General features: G+C 44.6%; 1 protein-coding gene across 2 annotated transcripts in view; it reads left to right on the forward strand.

Annotated features, from left to right (window-relative positions):
* Nucleotides 1–19,298, forward strand: part of LOC134945223 (multidrug resistance-associated protein 1-like) — a 337,654-nt gene that overhangs the window by 21,015 nt on the left and 297,341 nt on the right. Inside the window, exon 1 of one of the 2 annotated variants that reach the window (XM_063934379.1) lies at nt 8,021–8,116. The exons of the other annotated variant lie outside the window; for it this stretch is intronic. The gene's annotated coding sequence lies outside the window, so the exon portion shown is untranslated. Of the gene's footprint in view, nt 1–8,020; nt 8,117–19,298 lie in introns of those variants that run through there. 2 annotated transcript variants of the gene reach the window in all.

Here is a 19,298-nt window from a genome sequence, read left to right on the forward strand (position 1 = left end):
ATAAATCCTCATTGACCTCCGATACACTAGCAGAGTTACAAGAGGCACGCCTGTCTCTTAATAGCTTATGAAACGAAGGCACTCGTAGGGCGTTTCGGTGCTGTCGCCAGAAATATCATAGGTGGGGTAATAAACCCGGGAAATTACTTGCACGAGCCCTTAGAGATCAAAGATTCTACTAGTAAGTCTCATGTTACTGACAAAATGATAGCTAAAGCTTTCCACTCTTATTACATGAATCTCTATAACTTAACATCCCAGAGCTCTCTCAGCGAAACGTCAGCACATGAGGCTGCAGTAAAAGACTTTTTGGTGGAGATTGACTTCCCTACACTCCCTGCTGATGTGTCACTAGCTTTGTAGGAGCCATTTACAGATGGTGAGCTCTTAGCTGCCCTAAAGTCCTCCCCATCAGGGAAAAGCCCAGGCCCGACGGCTTCCCTGTAACGTATTATAAAACGTTCCAGGATAAACTTCTTCCTCTATTGCTCCGTGCTTGCAATGCTGTTTCTTTAGAATCTCCTTTGTCTAACCAATCCTTGGGAGCACATATCACCGTTATAGCGAAAGATGGTAAAGACCGTTTCTGCTGTCTAGTTATCGTCCAATATCCCTATTAAATGTCGATCTAAAGTTATATGCGAAACTTATGGCAAACCGCCTGAATCCCTTAATCTCAACAATAATTCACCCTGACAAGGTCGGCTTCATCCAGGGAAGAGAGGCTAGTAGGAACAATACTATAAGGGTAATTGATCTGATCACCCATGCCCAATCCGTCAAGGCCCCCATGATGCTCCTTTCAACAGATGCTGAAAAAGCATTTGACTGGGTAGATTGGGTTTTATGGAAGCAGCACTGCGTTGTTTGGGTCTGGGTGCCACTTTTCTACAAAAAAAAAATCTGTGCATTATATCGAGTTCCATCAGCACAGGTCCGAATGAATGGATTGCTCTCCGACTCTATCACCATATCTAATGGAACCCGACAGGGCTGCCCGTTATTACCATTAATATTCATCATCTGTATGGAGGTCCTAGCTAGGGCTATTAAAAACCCCCCTGATATTACAGGTCTCAGAGTCAGTGATAATGAGCATCGGATAGCCCTTTTTGCTGATGACCTTTTAGCGGTTATAACGAATCCGACAATATCTTTACTAATCTGATACAGGAATTCTCGCGCTTTGGGGCACTGTCCAACTTCAAGATCAACTATTCTAAGTCAATGGCCTTAAACATTTCCCTCCCTATTGAATTAGCTGCATCCCTAAATAGTAATTTTCCCTTTGTCTGGCATCCTGCTCATATCAAATATTTAGGCATTCTAATTCCATCTTCCCTTTCCACGACTGTGACTATTAATCATGTTCCCTTGCTACGGAAACTCCGCCAGGAAATGACACAATGGCTTACACAGAAGTTCTCTTGGCTAGGCCGAATGAACATTGTTAAAATGAATCTATTACCCAGGTTGTTATACTTATTTCAGACTTTTCCATTGAAACTGCCCCCTCAGTTGTTGGCTGAAACACATAAGGCAATTAGTCATTTTGTTTGGGTAGGTAGGAAGCCTAGATTTAAACATTATAGTCTATTTCGTAGGAGGGCCCAGGGGGGGTCAACAGTTACCTATGATCTCCGTTTATTATCATGCAACGATCCTTCACAGGATCTTGGACTGATCGAGACCAGATTCTGGCGCAAAACAATGGGTTGATTTGGAACGGTGGTCCTCGGGTCTCTGCCTATGTGCGGTATCCTGGTTTAAGATCATTATCTGCTCATCGCATGTGACTGTTTGTCCTACCTTGGCTCTCTGGTCATGATTACGCAATAAAACGTGAATTTCCTCCACAAAAACGTTACTTCTTCCGTTTCTTAATAATCCATTGTTTTTGCCTGGTATCAAAGGATTAGTAGCCACCAGGTGGAGATTGGCAGGCTTGACTAGAGTAGCCCACTTGGTTTCTGATGGGAAGTTGAAGCCTTTCTGAAATATCTGTGAACTCACAGATATTCCAACCTCAGATTTTATCTCCAGATCCGCTATTTCATATCAGCTCATAGAAAAATTACTGATCTACTGAATGGCATCACACCCTTCGAGGGTATGTGTTTCCAATCATCAGCGCCAACCCATGTTATATCAGGTATTTATAAACTCCTCATACACGGTCATTTCCTTCATATCCCATCTTTCTGTAAGGCTTGGGATGTCGATCTCAATCCCCGTGGGATTTATATCAAGTGGGATAAACATTTTGAGGTTATGGCGCGTTGTTCCACGAGTTTAGAGGTTGTAGAAACCCAATACAAACTTATCACTAGGTGGTATCGCTGTCCTTCTATCTTGCATAGGTTTTTCCCCTCATTATCTCCCCTCTGTTGGTGCTGTGACAGGGACAGGGGTACATTAATCCACACCTGGTGGGATTGCCCAATAATCGCTGCCTTTTGGGTTAACATCATTAAAATCTCTACTGAAATCCTGAGTTTTCAAGCACCTACTGCTCTAGATTTTTAGCTGCTCTCTCATTCCACTACTCCGCTCACTAAATATAAACAATCTCTCCTTAAACATCTTAATAACGTGGCGAGAGCTGTGATCCCGGTAATTTGGCATTCCCAAGATCTACCTACAATTTGGGAATGGTTTCAAAGAATTGAGTTTTATAGGACCATGGAAGATATATATTACTCAGCCACAGTGAAGCAATAAGACTATGGGGGTCATTCCGAGTTGATCGCTAGCTGCCTTTGTTCACAGCGCAGCGATCAGGCTAAGAATCTGCATTTCTGCACATGCGTATGCACCGCAATGCGCAGGCGCATCGTACGGGTACATTGAGCATCGTGGGTTTGCACAGAGTCTAACGAAGATTGCAGTCGCATGGCCGAATGCAGGAAGATTGACATGAAGTGGGCATTTCTGGGTGTCAACTGACTGTTTTCAGGGAGTGCTTAGAAAAACACAGGCGTGCCTGGAAAAAACGCAAGCGTGGCTGGGTGAACGCTGGGCGGGTGTGTGATGTCAAAAGCCGTCCCTCTGTCGTTAGAATCAATGCACACGAAGAGTAACTACAGGGTTGGTCTTGTTTTGCACAAAATGATTTTGCAGGCTGCTGCACAAGCGTTCGCACTTCTGCAAAGCGAAAATACACTCCCCGGTGGGCGGCGACAATGCGTTTGCACGGCTGCTAAAAACTGCTAGCGAGCGATCAACTCTGAATGACCACCTATGTCGCTACATGGTGCTCCTGGGTGGAATTCAAAACTACCCCGTCTTATAAGGACCTGATACCGCTACACAGAACGTAATGTTGATTACCCTTTTTCTTTTTTTTTTCCTTAAGTACTGGCCCCTCGGTATGGTTCGTTATTTGATATTATTGGACCGCCCACCTCCTTCACTGACCTCCCTTCTATCCCAGCTTTTCCCTTCCCCTGCCCCCTGTCTTGTCTCGAGTCTTCTTTTCTTTTGTTCATATGGTTCATGTATGATTACTAGTTGCTATATTTGTATTTTTACTGATTATTCCAGTGAGTTTTTCCATTGACGATTAACTGGAACATTGTTTTATATGTTTTCCATACATTATTGACTATATGTTGATAGATTTTAGAGATATTGGGGGTCATTCCGAGTTGATTGCTACCTGCGTTGTTCGCAGAGCAGCGATCAGGCTAAAAATAGGCATTTCTGTGCATGCGTATGCACCGCAATGCGTACGCGCGTCGTACGGGTACAAAGTTCTTTGTGGTTTTGCACAGGTTCTAGCGAAGCTTTCAGTCGCATGGCACAAAGCAGGATGATTGACATGAAGTGGGCGTTTCTGGGTGGTAACTGATCGTTTTCAGGGAGTGCTTAGAAAAACGCAGGCGTGCCACGGAAAACGCAGGCGTGGCTGGCCGAACCCTGGGCATGTGTGTGACGTCAAAAGCCTTCCCTCCAACGTTAGAATCAACGCACACGAAGAGTAAGTCCAGGGCTGGTCTTGTTTTGCACAAAATGTTTTTGCAGGCGCTCTACTGCACAGGCGTTCGCACTTCTGCAAAGCAAAAATACACTCCCCAGTGGGCGGCGACAATGCGTTTGCACGGCTGCTAAAAACTGCTAGCGAGCGATCAACTCGGAATGACCCCCATTGTCACTATGGCATGCTATTCTTCCATCTATTGTTTATATACTAGTCTATCTTCAATGTACGCCTCTGATAACCATGTTTCTCTTTGAAAAACCAAAATAAAGAATATATAAAAAAAATAAAAAATGAAATTGTCGAATACAATTCCTTTAACAATAAACCCCCATCCCCCCCCCAAAAAAAAGAAAGAAAAAAAAGAAGAAGCAGCTATTTTGAGAATTCTGGGAGGTGCTTGGTTACGGCAAGGTTGTCTGGTTGAGGGAGAATGCAGTACACGGGTGTACTGGGTCTCATCATGGGTTTATGTGAGACAAAAAAAAAAGGGAAAGAATTATGTACAATTTAAGCAGTTTGTGCCCTACTTCAGTGTAAATTCCCTGGGTATTACTTGTAAATTAACCACTTTATTACCCACTATATTATATGAAAAGTAAAATACTGTGTCTAACAATTGGTTTTTATTGTCAGTACTTACATGGACTTTTGTTTATGGGATTTTGAATGTTACAAAGATGCAAGGAAATGAGTGTGACATAATGGTAATGTGTTATGTACCTCCCTGTTATGTGTTGAATGTATGAGTGAAAGACCTAAAATATATTTTACATGCCTGCTGGCACCTGTATTTCCAGTTCTCATTCACTTACTCTACAGGTCTAACCTATATACTTTGAGTCCCCCATATCCATTTTTCCAAAAACTGTAATATTCTGAAAAACAAAGTTTTTCCAGTGCAAACATGATATCATCTTACTGCCACTGACATCCACTTTTTAATGTGTGGAGAAGCTGTTATTGGGGGATGCAGTCAATTTACCTACAATCAATATACCGACAACCATTGACCAATGGTCAAAATACAGACAAGGTCAAAATACCGACATGGTCAAAATACTGACATTCAAAATGTCGACATGGTCAAACTACCGACATTTAAAATGTCAACATGGTCAAAATACAGACATTTAAAATGTCAACAGGTTAAAAAAAATCAACATGAGTATTTCATTATTTTTTTCATTGAAACCGACTTGTTCATACTTTACCATCCCAGTGGATGTGGAGGGGGAATATAATAGTGTGCCGAGCGCAGCGGTATACTTATACTGTATCCATGTCAACATACACGCCCAAAATGTTCTGAAAAACTTGTGTTGACTTTTTGACCTGTCGACATTTTAAATGTCGGTATTTTGACCGTGACGACATTTTACATGTTGGTATTTTGACCATGTCGGTATTTTGACCTTGTCGGTATTTAGACCATCGATCAATTGTTGTCGGTATTTTTACCGTCGGGATTTTGATTGTAGGTAAATCACACTGATCCCGTTATTGGAAGTGGGACTACAGACCCAGAAGCTGAGCTGGTGCAGAAAAACAACAGACTGTCCCGATGTGTCATCTGCTGAGACCGGCTGCCCCCAGGTCTACCACAGCTATGCAGACAAACTGCAGAGTGTCCCGGCACATCATCCACGAAGACCGGCTGCCCACCGGACTCCAACAGAGTGTCCCTGGTGTGTCATTTACCAAGCCTGCTTACCCCCAGGACTCCCACAGCACTACCACAGCTATGCAGACACACAGCAGAGTGTCCCGGCACATCATCCACCAGGCCTGGCTGTCCACAGCACTATTAGACTTATCTATGGTATAGGAAGATAAAGAGAGCGCATGTATACTTTTATACAATTTATTTATACTCATTTATACAATTTATTTAATCACATAAAAACAATTGTTTCCTGTTCACAATGATACATTGTAAAAATAATTACAACCGCACTAATGGGTAGTCACTAGGTATCAAGATGTATCCAAATGAATTGCACCTGTTATAGGGAGGATTATGATCCCATCTTAAACATCGTTAGTGTATTCAAAAAAATTTGAGAGTTCCACTTAATTGCTGGTTGCAGGTAACTTTATGGTGAAACAATGTGGCCACACCAAGTCCTGTTATTCCTTTCCAGGTAATTTGTACAGGGTAGTACAGGGTTCTTATATGTATAGCCACCCAGAGGTGTAGTGATGTCCTCTGTAAGCCTGCGTTGTGCTATAGTGTTCAATAGTTGGTTGTGCAATAGTGTTCGGCATATGTGTAAGGGGCACTATCTGTGTCATTATGTGTACAAGGGAATTAATAATGTGCAGCATACGTGTAAGGGACATTATGTGTATAAGGGCATTAATAAAGGTTGTTGTAATGTGCAAGGCGCATTTTGTTTATAAGGACATTAATAATGTGTGTCATGTGTAAGGGGCATTACATTGTGGTATTATGTGTATAAAGGCATTACTAATGTGTGGCATTATGTGTATAAGGTGCTCTGCAGTGTGGCGTAATGTATAGAAAAGGCACTACTGTGTGGTTTAATGTGAAAAAAGAGAGAGCAATATGGTGTGGTGTAATGTGAATAAGGGGCAATTCAGTGTGATGTAATGTGAATAAGGGGCTCTACTGTGAGGAGTAACGTATATAAGTTAAAGTGGTACCACTGTTTGATGTAACGTGAATTAGGGACACTATTGCATGATATGTGAATGTGAATAACATTGCACTACTAGGTGGTGTAATTTGAATTGGGGGTACTATTTTGTGGCCATGCCCCTTTCCAACAAGAACATGCCTCTTTTTGGGCTGCAAAGCAAATGTCTGCACTGTTCCTATTTCAAATATAGGGGTAGGAGCACCAAAATGAGAACTGCTATGGGTGAGGGGTGATGGTGCTGGGAAAGGGGAACAGGGTCAGAGGCGGAACTAGCGGCAGTGCTAGGGGGCACCAGCCAAAATCTTGCCTAGGGCATCATATTGGTTAGGGCCGACTCTGAGCGGGACAGACCCAAAACAACGTGACTGTCCCGCGAAAATCAGGACAGTTGGGAGGTATGCAGTAGGGACTAGGGAGAGAGAAAGGCAGCAGGGTAAGATTACCTATTTAGCAGCGGCGGTGCTGAGGATGCTGTGGGCTGCGGTGGATGAGGAGGCTGTGGTCGGCACGGTGCGGAGGACTGAGGGCGTCTGTGGTGTAGTGGAGGAGGAGGCAGAGGGTGGCGACGGTGCAAGGAGGAGGAGGCTGTGGTCGGCGGCACTGCGGCTCCTATGACCGTGGCGCTACTATTTAAAATCTGCCGCTCCTGATTGGCTGCCGGTCCACGGCAGATTTGAAATAGCAGCGCCGCGGTCATAGGAGCGAGAGCTCACTGTGGCGGCGGGGGACCTAAACGGACAGTGAGTAAGAAGTGACAGCCGGGTCAGGAAGCGTGCACACTGCACTGTGGGCATCCAGCGGGCTCCAGCGATGGTGTGGCGGGCTGGTGGGTGCTCATGGACTGGACACTGACTGACACATATGCTGCTGTTGCTGCTACCAGGTTAGCCACTCCTCCTCGCCTCCTGCTGCTCTGTGCTGGCTCTACAGTGTCAGACTCCAGTCTGCACACTGCTAATTTAAATAAAACCAAAAAACTTCTGGGTCTGTGGGGAAGTGTCGGTATGCCATAACGCTGCATACCGGCCCACTCCGTCCACTATCTATCTATCTATCTATCTATCTATCTATCTATCTATCTATCTATCTATCTATCTATCTATCTATCTGTGTGTGTATATATAGATATACATATATATATATACATATATATATATATATATATATATATATACTGTATCTATCTATATCTATCTACACTGTATATATACACACACACACACACACACACACACACACACACACACACACACACACACACACACACACACACACACACACACACACACTTTTTCTCTCTCCCGCCCCCTGTGTCCGCCCCCTGTATGTCTGACAGATTGATAGCATCTTCGACCAGTTGTACGCTACGCTCATGACAGCCAGTCTCCACCCAGCTGCCACACTTCCCTCATTCGTACAGCCTGGTGTTTCCCTGCTCTCCTGCCCGCCTGCTGTCAGACTGCTCCGGCACCGGGTAAGTCACAGCCATATAGCGGCTAATGGGCGTCACCAGTTACTCAGGGTGACCGCGAGTATTCGGTGTGTCCAGTCCTGCAGCACCGGGGATCCGTGATACGTGCACACACACAGGAAGGTTCATGTGTCCTCTGTCATCCCTTACTGCCTGTGTGTATCATACACGGTGTGTGCATGTACATGTGTGTATCATATACGGTGTGTGCATGTACATCATCTGTCTCACAGGAAGCTGTGCAGCATATTAGATGTAAGATTACTGTCTGATGTACACTGTGACTAAATAACACTACACTGTATTCTTTCACTTGTATACTGTGTACTATGTAGCTCAGGAAATGTCCTGACACACGTGTGTGAAAAGAATTGTAACTGTTTTATATGCATAGTTTTATTGTATATCTTTCTTGTATCTGGGGTTCTGCATAACTTCCACCTGGTGTCACTGCCAGGCTGTTGCTCAGTGATGGCAAACCCTGCATGCTGGCTGGTATATGTATAATGCTGAAGGAGCAGGCGTAAGAGTGCAGTCTTACCAGATGACAATATAATGGACGCCAGGGCATCGTGGTCAATAGGGGTCATAAGGTGGGCAGAAAAAGTTGACAGGTTCAAAAGATTGACATGAACATGGTTGACACAAGTTTTTTTTTTTTTTTTTAATTGGTGTCATTTTGTATGTTTAAAAAAAAAAGATCAAACATAGGAAAAAATACAGCGCTGTTCTCCATATATTCCCTATATGTTGTCAAATATATTGTTCACTTCCACCACATTAGATATGGATTTGAAGAAAGTCCAGCATAAATCATCAGTAAGTATAAAATGTAAAACTTCTTTTATTTAAAACATCCATTAAAAGTCTCTCAATAGCTCATGGGGCAACTTCAGCAGGAGACACGGAACACACGTTTGGTTCTATAGATGTACTCAGGTATGGATCTCACATGATCCTCAGGACGCCATTGTTCTTACGGTGCTTGCTGCTACGGGATTTGCTTTACCCGTGGATACTAAACTTCCACTGCTAGCTGTCCTTTGATCACGAAACCTCCCAGCGCTGCAGGCGCTGCCAAACTTCTCCGCTCTCCTCCTTCAAAGACGCTCCCCGCTGTATACGAATAGTGACCAGGTTCACCTGCTGCTGGGGTCGACTTATTGACTGTCTATCTCTTTACTGTGGATCTATCAACCGGATACCCAAAAGTAATCCTGCAGGATAATTGCGTATCTTCCAAAATACATGTATGAATTTTACATTCTACACTTCTGTGGGTCAGGTCTCCGTAAAATGAGAATGTTATATAAACAATAACAAGAATCCTTGTCTTATAATCAGTAAAGGGCCATACACACTAGAAGACATGACCAATGTCAAAGGTGAACAATGTGGAAGATGAACAACTTCCCTTGAACTTCCCAGAACCCTGACAAACGAAATTGAGTGTACACTCTAAGCAATTTTTCAAACAATTTGAAAGACGTAAGATACCTTTTGGAATTGGCACCTTTTTTACATATTTTAATATTGGGGAGGCATTTCTGGGTGTGTGGGCAGGGCTGTAGAAGGGGGAACCAATTAAGTTTTTCCACCCACTGCCCCGCCAATTTCCACTGTGCAACCAACTTAATAAAAAATGTATTATAATGTGTGTGTGTGTTATATATATATATATATATATATATATATATATATATATATATATATATATATATATATATATATATATATATATATATATATATATATATATCACACACACACACACACACACACACACACACACATATATATGCAGCAGCAGCACAACCATTCAATGATAAATATCCGACCTGGTGCCCTCCATAGTATACCCTTCGCTCGGGTCCTGCAATATGCGATCGATCGGTGGCACTCAGAAATACAACAGCACACCACGCCAGGTATGGCGTGGTGTGCTGTTTTAGGAATACACCATTCTATCTATCTATCTATCTATCTATCTATCTATCTATCTATCTATCTATCTATCTATATTTCTCTAACGTCCTAAGTGGATGCTGGGACTCCGTAAGGACCATGGGGAATAGCGGCTCCGCAGGAGACTGGGCACAAAAGTAAAAGCTTGAACTAGCTGGTGTGCACTGGCTCCTCCCCCTATGACCCTCCTCCAAGCCTCAGTTAGATTTTTGTGCCCGAACGAGAAGGGTGCATGCTAGGTGGCTCTCCTGAGCTGCTTAGAGTAAAAGTTTATTTTAGGTTTTTTATTTTCAGTGAGTCCTGCTGGCAACAGGCTCACTGCATCGTGGGACTAAGGGGAGAAGAAACGAACTCACCTGCATGCAGAGTGGATTGGGTTTCTTAGGCTACTGGACATTAGCTCCAGAGGGACGATCACAGGTTCAGCCTGGATGGGTCCCGGAGCCGCGCCGCCGGCCCCCTAACAGAGCCAGAAGAACGAAGAGGTCCGGTGAAATCGGCGGCAGAAGACGTTCCTGTCTTCAACTAAGGTAGCGCACAGCACTGCAGCTGTGCGCCATTGCTCTCAGCACACTTCACACTCCGGTCACTGAGGGTGCAGGGCGCTGGGGGGGAGCGCCCTGAGACGCAATAAAAACAGAAATACCTTAGGATGGCAAAAGAAATACATCACATATAGCTCCTGGGCTATATGGATGTATTTAACCCCTGCCAGTTTTCCAGAAAAAAGCGGGAGATAAGGCCGCCGTGAAGGGGCGGAGCCTATCTCCTCAGCACACAAGCGCCATTTTCCCTCACAGTTCCGCTGGAAGGACGGCTCCCTGACTCTCCCCTGCAGTCCCTACAGAATCAGGGTAAAAACGAGAGATGGGGGGCACTATTGGCAGCTAAATTATAAACAGCAGCTATAAAAGGGAGTAACACTTATATAAGGTTATCCCTATATATATATATATATATAGCGCTCTGGTGTGTGCTGGCAAACTCTCCCTCTGTCTCCCCAAAGGGCTAGAGGGGTCCTGTCCTCTATCAGAGCATTCCCTGTGTGTGTGCTGGGTGTCGGTACGATTGTGTCAACATGTATGAGGAGGAAAATGATGTGGAAGCAGAGCAATTGCCTGTATTAGTGATGTCACCCCCTAGGGAGTCGACAGCTGACTGGATGGTTGTATTTAAAGAACTACGTGACAATGTCAGCACTTTACAAAAAACTGTTGACGACATGAGACAGCCGACAAATCAATTAGTGCCTGTCCAGGCGTCTCAGACACCGTCAGGGGCGATAAAACGCCCGTTACCTCAGTGGGTCGACACAGACCCAGACACGGATACTGAGTCCAGTGTCGACGGTGAGGAGACAAACGTAATGTCCAGTAGGGCCACACGTTACATGATCACGGCAATGAAGGAGGCATCGAACATTTCTGACACTACAAGTACCACAAAGAAGGGTATTATGTGGGGAGTGAAAAAACTACCAGTAGCTTTTCCTGAGTCAGATGAATTAAATGAGGTGTGTGATAAAGCGTGGGTTTCCCCCGATAAAAAAGTGCTAATTTCTAATAAATTATTGGCACTATACCCTTTCCCGCCAGAGGTTAGGGCGCGTTGGGAAACACCCCCTAGAGTAGATAAAGCGCTCACACGTTTATCTAAACAAGTAGCGTTACCGTCTCCTGATACGGCCGCCCTCAAAGAACCAGCGGATAGAAGGCTGGAAAATATCCTGAAGGGTATATACACACATACTGGTGTTATACTGCGACCAGCAATCGCATCAGCCTGGATGTGCAGTGCTGGAGTTGCGTGGTCGGATTCTCTGACTGAAAATATTGATACCCTGGATAGGGACAGTATATTACTAACTATAGAGCATTTGAAGGATGCATTACTATATATGCGTGATGCACAGAGGGATATTTGCACCCTGGCATCAAGAGTGAGTGCTATGTCCATTTCTGCCAGAAGAGCGTTATGGACGCGACAGTGGTCAGGGGATGCGGATTCCAAACGACATATGGAAGTATTGCCGTTTAAAGGGGAGGAGTTATTTGGGGCCGGTCTATCGGACCTGGTGGCCACGGCAACGGCCGGAAAGTCCACCTTTTTACCCCAGGTCACCTCTCAGCAGAAAAAGACACCGTCTTTTCAAACTCAGTCCTTTCGTTCCCATAAGTACAGGCGGGCAAAAGGCCACTCATTTCTGCCCCGGGGCAGAGGAAGAGGAAAAAGACTGCACCAGGCAGCCTCTTCCCAGGAGCAGAAGCCCTCCTCTGCTTCTGCCAAGTCTTCAGCATGACGCTGGGGCTTTACAAGCGGACTCGGACACGGTGGGGGCCCGTCTCAAAAATTTCAACGCGCAGTGGGCTCACTCGCAAGTGGACCCCTGGATTCTGCAGGTAGTATCACAGGGGTACAAACTGGAATTCGAGACGTCTCCCCCTCGCCGGTTCCTGAAGTCTGCTCTACCAAAGTCTCCTTCCGACAGGGAGGCAGTTTTGGAAGCCATTCACAAGCTGTATTCCCAGCAGGTGATAATCAAGGTACCTCTCCTACAACAGGGAAAGGGGTATTATTCCACGCTGTTTGTGGTACCGAAGCCGGACGGCTCGGTGAGACCAATTTTAAATCTAAAATCCTTGAACACTTACATAAAGAGGTTCAAATTCAAGATGGAGTCACTCAGAGCAGTGATAGCAAACCTGGAAGAAGGGGACTATATGGTGTCTCTGGACATCAAAGATGCTTATCTCCACGTCCCAATCTACCCTTCTCACCAAGGGTACCTCAGGTTTGTAGTACAAAACTGTCATTATCAGTTTCAGACGCTGCCGTTTGGATTGTCCACGGCACCTCGGGTCTTTACCAAGGTAATGGCCGAAATGATGATTCTTCTTCGAAGAAAAGGCGTTTTAATTATCCCTTACTTGGACGATCTCCTGATAAGGGCAAGGTCCAGGGAACAGTTAGAAGTCGGAGTAGCACTATCTCAGTTAGTGTTACGTCAGCACGGGTGGATTCTAAATATTCCAAAATCGCAGCTGATTCCAACGACACGTCTCCTGTTCCTAGGAATGATTCTGGACACAGTCCAGAAAAAGGTGTTTCTCCCAGAGGAGAAGGCCAGGGAGTTATCCGAGCTAGTCAGGAATCTCCTAAAACCAGGCCAGGTGTCAGTGCATCAGTGCACGAGGGTCCTGGGAAAAATGGTGGCTTCTTACGAAGCGATTCCATTCGGAAGATTCCATGCAAGAACGTTTCAGTGGGATCTTCTGGACAAATGGTCCGGATCGCATCTTCAGATGCATCAGCGGATAACCCTGTCGCCAAGGACAAGGGTGTCTCTTCTGTGGTGGCTGCAGAGTGCTCATCTACTAGAGGGCCGCAGATTCGGCATTCAGGATTGGATCCTGGTGACCACAGATGCCAGCCTGAGAGGCTGGGGAGCAGTCACACAGGGACAAAATTTCCAGGGCTTGTGGTCAAGCATGGAAACATCTCTTCATATAAACATTCTGGAACTAAGGGCCATTTACAATGCCCTAAGTCAAGCAAAACCCCTGCTTCAGGGTCAGGCGATATTGATCCAATCGGACAACATCACGTCAGTCGCCCACGTAAACAGACAGGGCGGCACGAGAAGCAGGAGGGCGATGGCAGAAGCTGCAAGGATTCTTCGCTGGGCGGAGAATCATGTGATAGCACTGTCAGCAGTGTTCATTCCGGGAGTGGACAACTGGGAAGCGGACTTCCTCAGCAGACACGACCTTCACCCGGGGGAGTGGGGACTTCATCCAGAAGTCTTCCAAGAGATGGTAAACCGTTGGGAAAAACCAAAGGTGGACATGATGGCGTCCCGTCTCAACAAAAAACTAGACAGATATTGCGCCAGGTCAAGGGACCCTCAGGCAATAGCGGTGGACGCTCTGGTAACACCTTGGGTGTACCAGTCAGTGTATGTGTTCCCTCCTCTGCCTCTCATACCAAAAGTACTGAGAATCATAAAAAGGAGAGGAGTAAGAACTATACTTGTGGTTCCGGATTGGCCAAGAAGGACTTGGTACCCGGAACTTCAAGAGATGCTCACGGAGGACCCGTGGCCTCTACCTCTAAGAAAGGACCTGCTCCAGCAGGGACCTTGTCTGTTCCAAGACTTACCGCGGCTGCGTTTGACGGCATGGCGGTTGAACGCGGGATCCTGAAGGAAAAAGGCATTCCAGAAGAAGTCATCCCTACCCTGATAAAGGCCAGGAAGGATGTAACCGCGAAACATTATCACCGCATTTGGCGAAAATATGTTGCGTGGTTTGAGGCCAAAGAGGCCCCTACAGAGGAATTTCAACTGGGTCGCTTCCTACATTTCCTGCAAACAGGACTGTCTATGGGCCTAAAATTAGGGTCCATTAAGGTTCAAATTTCGGCCCTGTCGATTTTCTTCCAAAAAGAACTGGCTTCAGTGCCTGAAGTCCAGACGTTTGTCAAAGGGGTACTGCATATACAGCCTCCTTTTGTGCCCCCGGTGGCACCTTGGGATCTCAATGTGGTTTTGGGGTTCCTAAAATCACATTGGTTTGAACCACTCACCACTGTGGAATTAAAATATCTCACATGGAAGGTGGTAATGCTGTTAGCCCTGGCTTCAGCCAGGCGTGTCTCAGAATTGGCGGCTTTATCTTATAAAAGCCCTTACCTGATTTTTCACACGGATAGGGCAGAATTGAGGACTCGTCCTCAATTTCTCCCAAAGGTGGTTTCAGCGTTTCACGTGAACCAGCCTATTGTGGTGCCTGCGGCTACTAGGGACTTGGAGGACTCCAAGTTACTGGACGTAGTCAGGGCCCTGAAAATATATATTTCCAGGACGGCTGGAGTCAGGAAATCTGACTCGCTGTTTATCCTGTATGCACCCATACAGGGTTTTTTTTGCCGGGGAAAGAGGCCACGGCAACAAAGAAGAAAACCTCTTTTTGGGGGCACTCGTTTAATAACAAAAGATATTGTTTAAAATTTATAATTTTAATTTGATTAGTTTAAAAATATATGTATGTGGGATGTTAACCCAAACTGCTACACCCCTTAATAGGATTAGCAGAGAAAGAGACACAGGGTGCAAATTACAAGAAGAGTGTCACTAAATTGATTAACCACTGGTTATTAGTAAATATCTAATCATTCACTATGGTACAAGTATTGCTTTCTATGAGATGTTTCTTTACCTTTAAATCCTGGATAGCTGTAGATATCTTGTATCCATGGCTTGACAATTAATTATAGCAGGGAAGGTAATAATGTTAGCAATCGAAAGTATTCTGTACCTAATAGGTGAATGTGCCTAGTAGGTGAATATGAACATCTGTAACATGATGGGATTCCAAATAAGAATAGTTTCTCCCACCATGTAGGGCATATTAATTTACCCAGGGAAACAGTCATATATAGGGCATTCAGTCCGTTTGAAAAAAACACTTGTTTCTAAAGAATTAGAATCAGTGTCGGTTTTTCCGCTGACTTCTGCTGCCTTCCCATGTGTGGGTGATTCCACAGTGAATGGGAGGTGAGAGAGTCGAGCGGCCGGCGCTGATGTGAAGAAAGAAAGCGGCGTTTGCTACTGTTGTGGGCTGCGGGTCGGGTAATCCCTGATTACCTTTAGGTCATTGCAGGGAAACGGGACCCGCTGCTCCTCAATGAGAGCACACCAGAATACCTGTCCGTAGAGAAGATTGTTGCTGGATGCAGGACGTACAGCAGCGCTGCGGCTGATCGGCGCGTGTTTCTCCTGGTGCCCGGGAACGGAGCCGTGTTCTCTGCACGGAAGCTCCGTGTGACGTCACTGTGACGTCTGTTAGTTGAACGTACGTTTCACCCAAGGGGCAGGGCTTGTTCACCAGTGTTCCTGGTGACGGCTGGAGTCAGGAAATCTGACTCGCTGTTTATCCTGTATGCACCCAACAAGCTGGGTGCTCCTGCTTCTAAGCAGACGATTGCTCGTTGGATTTGTAGTACAATTCAGCTTGCACATTCTGTGGCAGGACTGCCACAGCCAAAATCTGTAAAAGCCCATTCCACAAGGAAGGTGGGCTCATCTTGGGCGGCTGCCCGAGGGGTCTCGGCTTTACAACTTTGCCGAGCAGCCACTTGGTCAGGGGCAAACACGTTTGCTAAATTCTACAAATTTGATACCCTGGCTGAGGAGGACCTGGAGTTCTCTCATTCGGTGCTGCAGAGTCATCCGCACTCTCCCGCCCGTTTGGGAGCTTTGGTATAATCCCCATGGTCCTTACGGAGTCCCAGCATCCACTTAGGACGTTAAAGAAAATAAGAATTTACTTACCGATAATTCTATTTCTCATAGTCCGTAGTGGATGCTGGGCGCCCATCCCAAGTGCGGATTGTCTGCAATACTTGTATATAGTTGTTGTTACAAAATTCGGGTTATTATTGTTGTGAGCCATCTTTTCAGAGGCTCCTTCGTTTATCATACTGTTAACTGGGTTCAGATCACAGGTTGTACGGTGTGATTGGTGTGGCTGGTATGAGTCTTACCCGGGATTCAATATCCTTCCTTATTATGTACGCTCGTCCGGGCACAGTATCCTAACTGAGGCTTGGAGGAGGGTCATAGGGGGAGGAGCCAGTGCACACCAGCTAGTTCAAGCTTTTACTTTTGTGCCCAGTCTCCTGCGGAGCTGCTATTCCCCATGGTCCTTACGGAGTCCCAGCATCCACTACGGACTATGAGAAATAGAATTATCGGTAAGTAAATTCTTATTATTACGTTGTAGGAATACACCGTGTTAGATATATATCTATCTATCTATCTGGCACTCAAGGGCATTATTGAGAATCGCGGCAACATGGCAACTATATTAGGCAGCAGGAGTGCCGGACACATATGGAGATATATATACAGTTGTGCTCATAAGTTTACATATCCTAGCAGAATTTGTGATTTTCTGACCATTTGTCAGAGAATAGGAATGATAACTCACAAACTTTTCTTTCACTCATGGTTAGTGGTTGGGTGAAGTCATTTATTGTCAAACAACTGTGTTTACTCTTTTTAAATCATAATGACAACAGAAACTACCCAAATGACCCTGATCAAAAGTTTACATACCCTGGAGATTTTGGCCTGATAACATGCACACAAGTTGACACAAACGGGTTTGAATGGCTACTAAAGGTAACCATCCTCACCTGTGATCTGTTTGCTTGTAATTAGTGTGTGTGTATAAAAGGTCAGTGAGTTTCTGGACTCCTGAAAGACCCTTGCATCTTTCATCCAGTGCTGCACTGACGTTTCTGGATTCTGAGTCATGGGGAAAGCAAAAGAATTGTCAAAGGATCTGCGGGAAAAGGTAATTGAACTGTATAAAACCGGAAAGGGATATAAAAAGATATCCAAGCAATTGAGAATGCCAATCAGCAGTGTTCAAACTCTAATTAAGAAGTGGAAAATGAGGGATTCTGTGGAAACCAAATCACGGTCAGGCAAACCAACAAAAATTTCAGCCACAACTGCCAGGAAAATTGTTCGGGATGCAAAGAAAAATCCACAAATAACTTCAGCTGAAATACAGGACTCTCTGAAAAAAAGTGGTGTGGTTGTTTTAAGATGCACAATAAGGAGGCATTTGAAGAAAAATGGGCTGCATGGTCGAGTCGCCAGAAGAAAGCCATTACTACGCAAATGCCACAAAGCATCCCGCTTACAATACTCCAAACAGCACAGAGACAAGCCTCAAAACTTCTGGAACAAAGTCATTTGGAGTGATGAGACCAAAATTGAACTTTTTGGCCACAACCATAAACGTTACTCCTTGTGCTTTGCAAAACTGTTTTATTTTTTAGTGATATAAAAGCTAAATTACCGAATACCAAAATAGTAAAAGGAAAAGAATAATTTTTCGATGATAATGCTCACAATTTAATCAAAGAAATATAGTGTGCCCCTGCTTATATGTTCTTACTGTGCTCCGCACGCTTACTTACCCTATTCATGTTACCTTATAGGTGTAATTCCATATAATAAATAATACAGTAATGTGTTTTTTAAGGCACTTTCTTTCTTTTTTAAATTTTTTTATTAAATTGTCCCTCTAGAGTTTTAGAAGAGACTATGGGACACATGCCATGTAATTGTTAGTTAAAGCTGCCAGTGTATCACTGTATTAGTCTATGGGCCATCTGGGTTATCTGAGATCCAGTAGCTGTCTTGCAGGAAGGATACATGTGATGACCGGGGTGGTACAAGCTTCCATAGTGCATCCTGTATGTGCTGCCCAGCATTCTGTCAGACACTGAAATGTTGGAGAAATTATTTCGTGGGCAGCCTGTCCCAAGTGCGCAGCCGTTATTTCTTTGCACTGTGAAATCAAAACACATAACTATTTAAAGACATGGACAGATGGATTAACTCATTTTTTAAAATTATGTAATTCATTGGATCTAAAGATTTTGGATGGACAATACTTGTATATAATTCACTGTTTATAGAATGCCACCATAAATTTGATGTGTGATTTTTATTATTTATTTATTTATTAACAGTTTCTTATATAGCGCAGCAAATTCCGTTGCGCTTTACAATTGGGACATATGTATGTCTGTATAAAAGTGCTTTCCTGTATAAAATAATTCTAAATAGTGGTGGAAATAATTCTGCCACTTCAGGGGATGTGAAAAAGCCTTTTGCACACCTAAGTCTAGGCAAGCACTCAATAAGACAATATTATTGTCCCATCCACTCTTGTGAACTTCAAGAATATCTTGTCCAGCTAACCAAAATGGTGCATTAGGCCATAGAATAGATAGACACTTCCTGCAGTGTCCAGACCTACCCAGCTTGCCCCATCAGAAGGAGCAACACTTTCCTTCTCCTCAGCGGCAACTTAGCTGGGCCCTCTATGATATGGACAATACTCTCCCCCCCCCCATTCTCTCTAGCACTTCTGTAACTGCTCCTCCCTCCTGTTCTCTCTGGCACTACTGATCACAGCATTAATCCCAATCCCCCCAGCCTAACCCATCTCAGTGCACACCTCTGCAAATCTTCCATCACCCGCCTCTTCAGTTGTGCCAGCGCCAGGAGATTTTTCAGAGACAGCTTCTGCTGTGAGGAGTAGCAGGCAGCTATGCCATCTAGCAAGAATCTAAATATAAATGACGTTTCTGGTTATTACACAACCTTTGCTACACAAATCACTGTGCGAAAAACGAA

This window comes from Pseudophryne corroboree, chromosome 7, assembly GCF_028390025.1.
Source record: "Pseudophryne corroboree isolate aPseCor3 chromosome 7, aPseCor3.hap2, whole genome shotgun sequence".
Lineage (NCBI taxonomy): Eukaryota > Metazoa > Chordata > Amphibia > Anura > Myobatrachidae > Pseudophryne > Pseudophryne corroboree.